This window comes from Thamnophis sirtalis, unplaced genomic scaffold, assembly GCF_051295495.1.
Source record: "Thamnophis sirtalis isolate CommonGarterSnake01/CBP01778 unplaced genomic scaffold, rThaSir2_p1.2 scaffold_4, whole genome shotgun sequence".
NCBI classification, from domain to species: domain Eukaryota; kingdom Metazoa; phylum Chordata; class Lepidosauria; order Squamata; family Natricidae; genus Thamnophis; species Thamnophis sirtalis.
In genome coordinates, this window is record NW_028261384.1 from 99,163,529 (window position 1) to 99,176,015 (window position 12,487).

The 12,487-nt window shown below is 38.3% G+C and overlaps 1 protein-coding gene across 10 annotated transcripts in view; it reads left to right on the plus strand.

Moving 5' to 3' along the window:
• Positions 1-12,487, plus strand: part of SRCIN1 (SRC kinase signaling inhibitor 1) — a 309,886-nt gene that overhangs the window by 194,421 nt on the left and 102,978 nt on the right. For 2 of the 10 annotated variants that reach the window (XM_087713554.1, XM_087713553.1), the window contains exon 1: positions 7,241-7,547. The exons of the other annotated variants lie outside the window; for them this stretch is intronic. The gene's annotated coding sequence lies outside the window, so the exon portion shown is untranslated. Of the gene's footprint in view, positions 1-7,240; positions 7,548-12,487 lie in introns of those variants that run through there. 10 annotated transcript variants of the gene reach the window in all.

Consider the following 12,487-nt stretch of genomic DNA (forward strand, 5'->3'; position numbering starts at 1 on the left):
GGCAGATAGATATGTATTGGATCGCAACCATGATGTCCCCTGAATGATTAAGCCAAGAAGTAATTGCCTGAGCCCATCCTCTGCAGAACCTGCTATAGTCAAGGTGCTGATTATTTAACTTTGGGGATATCATAGTTCCTTCCCTTCTGTTCCTTCCTCCCTATTATATGATAAGGATGATGATTTATTGAACAAATGTGCTAAGGAATAGGACCCTACCTGAAGAATGGAAAGAAGTCAGTGTTGATTTCTGAGGAATGTGCAGGTCTCAGATTAATGTAACTTTGCAATACAGAAAAAGCCATTCATATTCTTGTTTCTTTAAAAAAAGCTGTAAGGGATTTCTCTACCAATGCAAAAGGACTAGCCCTCCTTCAGATGTCCTTGGTGTAATCCATACTATTCCGTAATCAGTTTGAAATAGAAGTTGAAAAAAGGAGTAAAAATGCAGTAATTTTAAAATGGTTGGCCTTTTCTACCCTTCTGCTGTCTTTGTTGTTTTCGTGCAGTTAAATTGCTATGAAAATGTCCTTGTCAGCTGAGACCTGGGTGACATGCGCCAGGCAGGGATATGTTGCAAAACCCCATATACATAAAATTATAAACATAAAAAATAGGAGATTACAAGGATCAACTTGACCTTGGCCTTTGAAAGGAAGAGGTGACACCATGGCAAGTTCAATTGCTTTCTATGCTGGCGTGGATGGCATGGAAGAGGGAGGAGGATTTAAAATTGGTTGTTTTCTTATTTTGTACCCAACTCTTCCCCCATCTCATTCCTCCTACTCTTTTGAGTACAAGCCACATGAAAGCACATTAAAGTTGGGAGAATTTGCAGCTGCTGGGGGTAGGGGTGGGCGGAGATTCTTGAAAAGACCAAATGTAGAGGATTAATGAGCATTTTAACAACTGTATCTGTACAGCTGTCAAAACAGACATAAGAATAAACACTTTAAAGTGTTCTCCAATCAAACTTATAGAGATCATGTCAAAGTTCCCCTTAAACAAGGGAGGGAGAGAAAATTTGGGGTTTCCAAATGCAACTTTAGATGCAGAAATTTCTGCCTTCCAAGAAGAACTAATAGAAATAATATTTTTATATACCAATTATTCCAAACAGCTGCATCGTTATTTTATTTCCTTTATAAAGGATTTTAACATATGCAGGCATTTTAGAATCTATCATCACCTCATCCATCAAGAATGATTCATATATAGAAACAGATTTTGTGTAAAACTTCCCTTGAGATTAGACATCTCAGAAATACAAAGGAAATGCTGGACAGCATTGAAAACACTTATTTCTTGACCTGATTCTCACATTATGCTAAGCCATCATGTGCTTGCCTGCTTTGCAAACTGTAGAAGCCAGCTTCCAATGTTTTAAAGTATGGTTCAAGACATATTTTAATGCAGGGGTCCAGAATATTATAAGCCCGGACATTTGGATGGCGATAGTGTAAATAATATATTTGTCATGATGTCATTGCAGAAATAAAAATTATGGTTCTTATCAGTCAGAAATTATTTTAGTTATTCAGTAAAACAGTATACCGTAACCAAATTGAAGCTTCGAGCCATAAGGGAAGCTGGTCCTTGTACATAATACATTCCTTGCTGGTTTGGAGTGCTACTTTAAATCTTACAGCACTAAACTTATACCAAAAATAAGAAGAATTACAATGGAATCTAGTATTTACTGAGAGCTCACTGAGTGTGCGGAGAGAAATTGGAACTGCAGAATAACTACTTAGACCATAGTGAAAGCTTCTTACAGTCCGAATAAACAAGTCCGAATAAAAAAATGATGTGGTAGATCTGAATGCCAGTGGCTTTAGGGATAAATAAGATTTTCTTGCTGCCTAAAGATCTTGGTGTATCTTAGGTGAAAGAGAATTATTAAAGTGAATTTATTACAGGATAGAACTGGTAGACTCTCCTTCACTACTATAATTTAACAGAGCTAGGATGACCATCTATCAGAGATACTGTCTTTGCATCCTGTATCTAAAATTCAGACACCTATATTCGGCATGGATGACCTATTACATTCTGTCTAATCTATTCTAATATTTTTTTTTTAAATTTGATTCAGTAAGAAGTAATTTCATGCATCCATATTGGGGATCTGGTATTTTTGACATTACATAACAAGGCATGAATTAACCAATTTTGTGTAATGGTTAAGGCATCAGTCTGGAAATTGGGAGACCCTGAGTTCTGGTCCTGCCTTAGGCACAAGCCTAAGGATAACCTTGGGTTTGTTACTTTTCCTGAGCCCTAGGAAAGATGCAGTGGCAAACTACTTCTGAAAAACTTTGTCAAAAAAACTGCATGCCTTATCCAGAGAGTCTCCAATTATTCGACGCAGTTGAATGCAAGTTTGAGGGGAGCAAGTCTACATTGTGCTGTCAGTGCTAAGGTCTATTTGAGGATAAAGGAGAGTCCAAAACAAATTTATTATTAATCTAATTTATATGGGCAACAAATTCACACACAGTAACTCTTGGTGACTTTCAACATTAAACTTTCACAGTGTAAGAACCTCCCACCTTCCTGTTTCCTGCTAAACTGATCACTGTTACAGAAGCCAGAGGTTGCTGGCCACTTGCTTAGTAAGAGGAATAATTTACTTATTTATTTATTTATTTATACATTCATGCATTGTATCAGTTCCCCAGAAATAAAAAATTTTCTAGGCAAGCTACAGATTAGTACAAATTAAAATCACTGTTTTCAGTAAACATCAGTTCGTAATGCCACAAAATCCCCATAAAAGGTACAGCCATATGAAGGCAATCTAATTCGAGATTTAACAGGCTTTCATTAACTATCACATAATACAGAGAATTGTAAAATAATATTTGCAGAGCAGAAAACTGCTATGCAAAATTCATAATGAAATGAAGAGAGTGTAATATTTAATTTCCAAAGGTCAGGAGCCCTGGCAGAAAGACGTGTGCACTAAAAATTGATTTTTTTTGTAAAGTCTGCTGAATGACTAGCACAGGAAGGCAAGGAGAAAGATTGTGCAAAACATTATTGAAAAGAGCCTTTCATTCATAGAGTGTCTCTCTATCTCAGATTGAGAGAAGGGGCATTGAAGAAGCAACAATGTTTGCATAATCCATTGTTCTATTCATTTTTTTAAATTCTTCCCCTCTCCCCAATCTCCCACTTGTGAGCTTTAGCACTTCTAACTTCATTTGACAGACTAGTAAACAAACTGAAAAACAATAACTTGCTTTAGACTACCTAATAAATCATTACTTGTGCAGGAATATGAACATGTCACTTTCCAACAGTTGGTCAACTAGAAAACACCGTATATATTACAAAGTTCAATTCCTTGCTTGAAAGAAACCTGGTACCAAGCTGAAAAAAGATTTTTGCTTAAAATTTTGGAAAGTAGGTGGCCAGCAGTCTAATTCAGTATAAGTCAGCTTCATAAATTTGTGTTATGAAAATCAAATGTAGAAGCAGACGGTTCTAAATGCTGAAAGACAATTTTCAGCAGATTCAGCTTTACCCAGCCCTACATAGCATTTCACAGTTGGTGAAATTCCTGTTGCTATTAATAAAAGGTGAAAATCCTTTTATTGTTCTGCATCTGATCATAATGAAGCAGGAATGGGCAGTCCAGTCCTCTGGATCCTTAACTACTCTGTGGCGATACTGGCAGGGCTTATAAAAATTAGAGTTATTTTGCTGATAACCCACAAATGCACTAAGGATTCTGTATTAAAAGTGGGGAGCAAAAATCAGTACATGCATGTATCTGAAATAGATCCTGGCATTTTATGCCATTCAAGGTGCTCCACAAACAAACCCTGCTTTGATAGCTGTTTCTTTCTTAAGGAAACAAAGTGGCTTGCTCTCATGGCACAAAATAGATTTCTGCTCTCAATACATGAATTGGAGCAACATTCACAGTTTGCTTAGTAATATTTGCTATGATAAAAAGTAGTTGGGTTTTATTAATTTTATATCCTGTTTTCCTTCAAGAGCTCCAGATAGCTTGCATAAGAATGTCCTTTCAATTTAACCCCACAACAGAGACAGACAATAGAGGTGGATACAGCTAAGGGACAATAGTGGCCAAAAGTCACCCAGAGAATTTCCATGACTGAAGATGGATTTGAGCATTGCCCTTTGTCTGAGATCAACATCTTCACCATTACCCACATTGGTTCAGGCCAGGGGTTGGTTCTGGCTGCTGCTACTGCTGGTTTGCTCAGGGACGTGCTGTGCACACTTGATGCATGCTACGCGTGCATACGCAGTACTAACAATACTTCCGTGCATGTGCAGAAGAAAAAAAACAAGATGGTGATGCCTGCAGCAGCACTGAGAGAACCAGTTTGGGGACATGGCAGCCTGAGTTACTACCTATCCAGCCAAACCAAGTCCTTCCTTATGCAAGACAGACATTTTAATGAAAGGATTCTTGGGATTTTTGCTTCCAGTTAGTAATGAATTCTACAACTGGCTTGTGACAAATCATTGCAGTTGTGTATGCCAGATGCCAGTCTGGCAGCCTGGCTTGTAAAATTGAGCTTGTAGAGGTTGAGAATGTTGGCTGAAAATCAATGGATTCTCCCGCCCACACCCATCACCATTAAAATGACTCTGCAAACCTTGGATTATAAATTGTGTGTGGCATTAGAGCAAATTCTCTAGACATCCTGCTTGTGGTTTGCAATCACCATACTATAGAATCCAAACTATTGTTCCAGCTTCCAAAAATATAACGGGAAAATTGTGGATAAAGACTGCACATCTGCTTCCATTTTCCTCTTCTAAGCTTCATACATTCACTTTTATTTCAAACATATCAAAATGGTTTGTAAAAATCAATGTTGTGGTCAGTGACTGCTGGCACAAATCATGGCTGACATACATGTAGCATTGGGCCAGGTATAATGTGGTTTTGTTTTGCCTTAGCATTCTATGTAGAACTACCAGCTGTCCAATTTGAGGCTATCACTAGGTGGCAATCACCTGTTTCTCTTTGTTGCCATCCAGTAATCTTTTGGATTTTCATTCATAGATCCGATAGCCTTAGTAATATTTGTTGGAAATTTTTACCTAGTGGACCATTAAGAAGCCTAGATGCGATGAAACAAGCTGTTCTCCAACCAAGCAGAGTTGCTGTTTGTTTAGAAACTGTCTAGCCATCTGTTTGGTTTGGTCGTAATTCTGAAGAGGACAGCATTTTGTCCCACTCTACCTTGAGACTCCTCCAGGATTCATAATTCCTACTGTATTCCCAAATGGAAGCCGTAGTCAGGGGAATCTTGACCAAGTTTTGATTGTATTACGGCACTAGTTGTATGGGAATGGGAAGCCTTAGCAACAATGATTCATGTTGTTATCACCAATAGATTAGGTTTTTGCAAAATGCTTAAGTGGAACTATCTCTGTAGACTATTTGGAGACTGTAATTGGTAAAAAATGCAGCAGGTAGCAGGTCAGAATCACAAAGGAACATAACATTAGGATTCTAGGTATTGCTTTGGCTTTCAATAGATTTCCAAGTATAATTCAATATGCTGTTTCTAACTTAAAAAGCTCTTATATCATTTAGTTCTCAGCCATGTTCATGACCATCTCCTCCATGAAGCATATCCTCTTAACAGGGAAGTTAAAGCCAAAGCAGTTTTTGGATGCTAGATTTTTTTGAGGGGGATTTTTTTCCATCCAGATATCATGCTAAGAGCTGATCAAAGCAAATCTTTTCATTTTATAAAGGCCACAGAATGTCGCTATTGACCTCTGATATATTATAATTATAATTATTAAGCTATGTACTTTAGACATAGCACCTGTGGTTTTTGTGTTTTATTTACAGTTTTATTTAACTGCTCTGCTTTTGTAATTTTGTTATATCTTGGTCTCTAATGAATTATTGTGGAAAGGTAGTTGGTATAGTGGTTAAGACATCAGGCTAAAAACTGGAAGACTGTGAGTTCTAGTTTCCCCCTTAGGCACAAAGCCAGCTGGGTGACCTTGGGCCAATCACTTTTTCTCAGGAAAGGAAAGGAAGGTGGCAAAAGCAAACCAAGAAAGCCAAGGAAACTTGGTATTTCTTCAAGATGTCTCTGAGAATTGGCCATGATTGAATGGAAAGGGAAAATTATTGTTAGTCAGATTTATTTCTGACATAGAAATATAATATCCAACATATATTAAAACAAATGTGGATTAATGTGGGTTTACAGAATAATAAATTGTGTTTTGGTAGGATGTAGACTCAACCGTAGTATAGCCAATAAACCATGATTAAGTGTGTGATGTGTGAATTCAACTTTAGCGTGTAGCACAAATACAAAAGTTGCCTTAGTATCATCTTCTGACCTCGGTATGTTCTTCCCGTATCCTGAAATCCTTGTCTTTTGGCTTGTAGTTGTACTACACACTAAGCCCCTAAATCTGGATATCAGAGATGCACTATAACACTTTCCGCTTTAGTAGCTTTCATCCAAGCATATTATAAACCATAACTTCTGTTGACTAAATACAAATTTATTTGTGAGATATCAAAATAAGGTGTACCATTGCTTGTCTGAAAAAATCTGGATGATCACCAAATGGACATCTGGGAGCTAAGGGAATCCTTGCTGTCATCTTATGCAGCTAAATAAATCCTTGTTATCACCTTATGGATTTATAGTTCCAGATATTGCTATTGATGCAATATTATTCAGCTTGTTGCATGCTTCTCGGGAATTCTGGGAACTATATTCCCAGCCCAACTAGAAGGTAACAAGGTTGAGAGGAGATGCCTGGTTTGAGAAACATTAAGGGCTCTGTAAAGGAGCAGTGAATCCATAGACAAGCATGTGTAGAAAGCTCTAATAGCCTTCAGAGAATTCCAGGACCAGAAAAACTAAGAGAAATCTTTTCCTGCAAGGTCTCAGAATTCTTGTGGGGATCTTCTGACTGAGAATGATAGAAGTTGCAATTCTACTCATCTGGATAACCTTGAGTTGGGGATGGATAAGCAGCCCGGCTCACTATCAAGGCAGCTCTAAGTTCGAGGGTGAGAAATAAATGATCTCAGCCTAGTGGCAGCCAAGGCCGGAGGCGACTGCCATCTCTCTGGCCCGCCTGCCTGGCGTAATCCCCGCCTCCAAAAGACAGGTGGAGTCCTGGTTGCCACGGTGACTGTGTCCTAATAAGGAAAGCGAGAGGAAGCTCGCTTGCATTGCTAAGGTCAGGGAGGGGAGGAGGAGTGAAGGAGTATGATGGCAAGTGTGTAATGGAGTTGGTGGGGGGAGCTGCACCTGCATTACTTCTTCTCCAATGGGTGATTTCACTCCCCTCCCCAAAGAAAGCTTGCATCTTCCCCTCTCTACATCACCTCTGTATACCCAAGAACAACCGTATCCAGCAGCAGCTAAGAGAGTGCAGAAAGAAAACAGCCGAGCTGCTGACGGATGAATTTATAGACACTGCAGCCTCCCATTGTGTGAAGTGGGCTGGCTTGAGGATGGCAGAGGCAGAAGGTTCTTTAAGGTGGCCTGGCTTGTTCTAACCTGTGGCAGGTAAGGAGGTTGCCGGATGAAGATGGGGAGGCGATGCAGGGAAATGTCAGTGGAGCCGGGAAGGGAGAGGAGGAGGGGGAAGGGGAGGGGAGCGGGACCCACAGCTGAGCTCTTGCCTGTCTTACTGTTTGCATTGTGGAGGGAAGAAAAATACAGACAGCTTCTTCCCCTCTGTGCGTCCTTTTATGGTGGTGGTGGGAAGTCAATCTTTTTGAAAGGAAAATTGTTCTTTCTATGCCTCCTGTAATTCATTGCACCAAACAGTGCAACTGGCTAGCATCCCCCTCCACATCCCAGCCCAGATTGAACAAGCTCTGCCTAAAAGCAAAGGACACCACAATGTGTCCTGGGGCTGCAAATGTTTTCTGAGGCAATGAAGGCAACAAGGGATGTGTGGCTGCCCCTGTAGGTGCACCCATAGACCAATACAGAAGGTGATCCCGTATTGCTCCTTTGATGTAACCGGTGCATAGTGAAATAGTATAGCACTATGGAGATATAGCAGACTCTCACTCTGTGAGAAGGGAAGGGGGGAAAAAAGAGGAGAAATGTTTATATGTGCCTTTGGATTGTTGCTAAGCCACAGCAACCATAAAACTCCAGAGGTCAGAGTGAATTGTCAGGGTGGTAAGGAATTAAGGGGAGAGAAGGAAGGTTTCCTTTAGGATATTTGTAGAAAACAACAGGGACCCTTTGGGATGAGAAACTGAAGCAGTAACGTTTGCATTGGAGTGGGGAGGGGGTGTTAATTTTTTGCATCCCACCTATTTGCAAAGATGTCCTTTAAATTTTACAACAGCCATGTGAGGTAGGTCAAGATTGACTGACAACCATAATAGTCCAAAGATTTTTAATAATATTCATGGCTCAGAGCTGAGAAATCTCTATCTGGCTCATTTTAGCCAGTGTCTGCTTTTTTCTACTACAACGGTGCTTTGTTTTTTGTTTTTAAACAGTATATTTTTAATATACTGTATATTTCTCTTATTCTTTTTATAACTGAGACAAGACTTACTTCTCCCATTTTATTATTTTCCATTTTTATTAGAAAAGCAAATGCAGTCATAAATGCATTCCGAAAGAGAACATATGGTTTATCTTTTAATCCAGAAATTTCTACTCCTCTGTTCTTTGGTACTGCATCATTTGTAAGATAAAAGAACTGCAAATGTTAAAATACAGTCTTAATTTTATTTCATTCGTTATAAACTTGGTTCTAGCATTGAAACTGGAGCAGCTTTTTTAAAAGTTAAGACTTTATCTACTTCTTTCTTAAGACTGCTTCTTGGAGAAAGAAATTGGTCATTGATGCCCACCTGTTCATTCCTGCAACACTCCTCAGTATAAAATTTTCAGGAGGATGTATATGTGAAATATTTTTGCCCTGGACATTCCAGAATCCAGAAAATCCATCTATGTTTTCCCCCTTACTCTTTCTTTGACAATGATGTAAGCTATGCCTTATCCACTATTCATTAAGATTGCAATGTCCAATTTTGCATATATGTATTACATCATTTTGTAGTTCACTTATACAATGTTAATTGGGTGTTCTCCCAAGAACTACTACTACTACTACTACTACTAATTTATGCAATAACTGGGCACTGTCTGGGTCCAGTGGTGTAATCAGTGAACTAAAATCAGTAGTGTTTTACAGAAGACTTATTCTCACAGAGATAGTAAATCCGTAACTGGGTTACACCATCACATTTGTACAGGGAAATTGTTTAGAAATAATACAGATAGCAAAATAGATGATAACTAGTAATTTGATGCATGGCAGAATTAATATGTGATATTTTTCAAATGCTCCATTGCAATAAAAAAAGAAAAAACCTTGACAGTCTTCCTTAGTACAGAATAGAACATAGCACAGTTAGGAGTAAACTTTAAGTATATTCTAACTGATACATTAGGTTTCTTCTTGCGTGGAGTTTGACACTTGAAAGGAGCATTCAAAAATAGAAGTTTCAGCTTGCAACCCCGTTATTTTCACAATCAATTTTCTGTCATGTTCTGTTTTATATGCAGATAAATTGATTGATTGCATTGGATTTATATCCCCTTCCCAAACCAAATCACTGTGCTTAGAAAACTAATGAATTTACGGTGATAAATAAAGTAAAGCCATTCTTTTTAACACAGTGCTTTTCTATCAGGAAGAGTACTTTTTTTTTTACAAAAAGGCATTCAATCATCACTAGTTCTTCCTACAGACTTAAAACACTTTCAAAGGCATATTTAATTAAGCATTCCTTAGTGAGAAATTTGTCTTAAAGCTTAAAACATATAAAAATAGCTGTTCTGGATCTAAGATCTAAGATCTAAGACTTCTCAGACCAGCATTTATTTCTGAGAATAGCCAATCTAATGCCTTTGGGAAGCCCACACCAGGAGGTAACTGCGATAGCATCTCTACAATAGTTTTTTTTCCCCCAGCAAATGATGGATTGGTGTTTTGCCTTTAATATTGCAGATAAGAGGCGATACAGGTAATCCTCAACTTTACCATCACAATTGGGGATGGAACTTTCATTGCTAAGTGATGCGATTATTAAGGGGTTGTGATTTTACAGTCTTCTTTGCTGCTTCTTGTTGTTGAACATATCAACATGGTCATTAGGTGAAAAACATGGTTGTTAGATTAATCCAACATTTTCTTTGCTTATTGTAAGCCAGCTGGAACATTAGTGGCAAAGAAGAAGTAAGGAAGGGAAGGGAAGGGAAGGGAAGGGAGGGAAAAGCACCAGTCATCCTCTCAAAAGACATGACTGAGGAACCCTTTGAAACACCAGTGGGGTGGAAGCTGTTCAAATCTCAGGTTGGGGGATGACGACTATATTCCAGATAGCAGGTATTATTTCTCCTTCTAAACTCCTCTAATCGTCTAACTTTACGGTAGAGCATTGTTCCACTGACCGCATTCATTTTGAGAACCATGTCCTCATATTAGGATGCTGAGTACTGTAGTGAATTTCCACATTCCTGCTTGGTAAGCATTTTTGGTAGAGAGACAGTGAAGCACATGGGAAAGAAAAGAGAAAATATTCACTTATATAGGATTACTGGAGAGAAATGGTCAGGGGGTAGGTGGAGGGAACCAAACGAAATGAGGCAGGAAAGCATTGGTTGAGGACCGAGTGTAGGATGAGTTCACTTGGAAAGAAGAGAGAAGCAGCTTGGAAGATTCTTGCTGTCTCTTATGCGCAGTTGCACATGAAAAAAAGTATATGGATGACTTAGCTTTTAACAAAATGTTCAGCACTTCTGCCCCACCAGAAAACAATTCTGCTTGACTGAAAAAAGGGCATCTGCATTGTTGGCTGCAGGTTGGCATCCATCACATCCTCTTGTGGCACCCTCGTAAACACCAGCTGGTTATGCATTGGCATGATACCAGTTTTACAACATCCAATTACTATCAATGTTTCCTCCCTCCAGACCTTCTTTCTCTCTCTCTCTTTTCTTTCTCTCCTGAACTGTATGGTCACAGTTTTGGAGGTGAAATTATTTATTAAGAATGCTGCACTTTAGCCTTTTAATTACTATTTTTGGGGGAGGGGAGGTTGCATTGAATCATTTTCTTTGATACAATAGAACAGATAGCAATAATCTTCTTTACATTGTCCTTTTCCCATTAAAAATTCTGTGCATACATTTGTTCAACATAAATCTGCATAATAGTTTTAAGCCAAAACCAGCAAGGTCATGGTTTTTTCCAGTACCATCTGAAAGGACCAACATTTGAAAGATGCTTCTCTGACTGACTTGCAGCATAACATCATGCCAGGAATCTATCATTTTTGTTGGGGCTGGGATAGTTCTTGTAACTGCTTCCATGCCAGTCAACTCTATTTGCCACTAGATGTTGACCTACACACCAGCCCGATAAGCTATATCAAGATTTTTCTATTAATCAAAATATATATATATTGCCTTGGTTTGAAAAGCAGTAAAGGATAAGCATTATAGAGTAAAATAAAAAGAGAGAAGATCTTAGCAAAACACGTTTGTCAGAAATGTGAAGGGGGATATGGACAACGTTTGGCACTAGGCAAAGGATGCTACTACTGTGTCTCTAGTTTCATTAATGAATTGTCTGGGTACAAAATGACCACCCTTGGAGAATACTATGCTGTTTTGAAGACATCTCAAAAGAGACATTGTAAATCGGGGAAGGTACTTAAAGCAGGAAAGCAATTAGCAGGTAAGTAACTTCCTTATGAGGAAAATGTATAAAGTTTGAAATCTGTCTCTTTAGAAGAAAGGCATATATTATGACACAAATTCCTCCCAATTCCTTAATGTACACTTGTATAACGATTTGACCTACAGATTTCTACACCCTTGTGTGTCAAGTTGTGATGCATATACAAAAAAGTGGCACATGTGTCATGATGTCACAATAAATGCATGTTTCATTATTTTGATAAGAAATAGTTGCCTTGTGAGATGGGACATAATATTAGATGTATCCATAAATCATGAAGAAAGAAAATAGGATTTTGATATAATATTTGATACAGAGTTTGTCCAATGGAACAAAGAGGTAGGAAGAATCCAAGAAATAATATTATAAATAATATTTGAGGTTCATTGACACTCTTGTTTATAGAAGTTAAGACATTTTCCCATTGACTAGACAACCTCTAATACGTTATTCCACTTTATTCCACTAATTTCTTAACATCTGCTATCAAATTAATTTATTGATAAAAAATACACGCGCACACTCACATTTGCAAACAAGTAGCGAAGGTAAGTTGATTTCATCCTGGACTAGGGATGACATGATAGCAGTGTTCCAATATCTCATGGGTTGTCACAAAGAAGAGTGAGTCAAACTATTTTTAAAGCACATGAAGATAGAACAAGAAGCAATGGGTGGAAACTAATCAAGGAGAGAAGCAACTTAGAACTAAGGAGAAGTTTCCTGA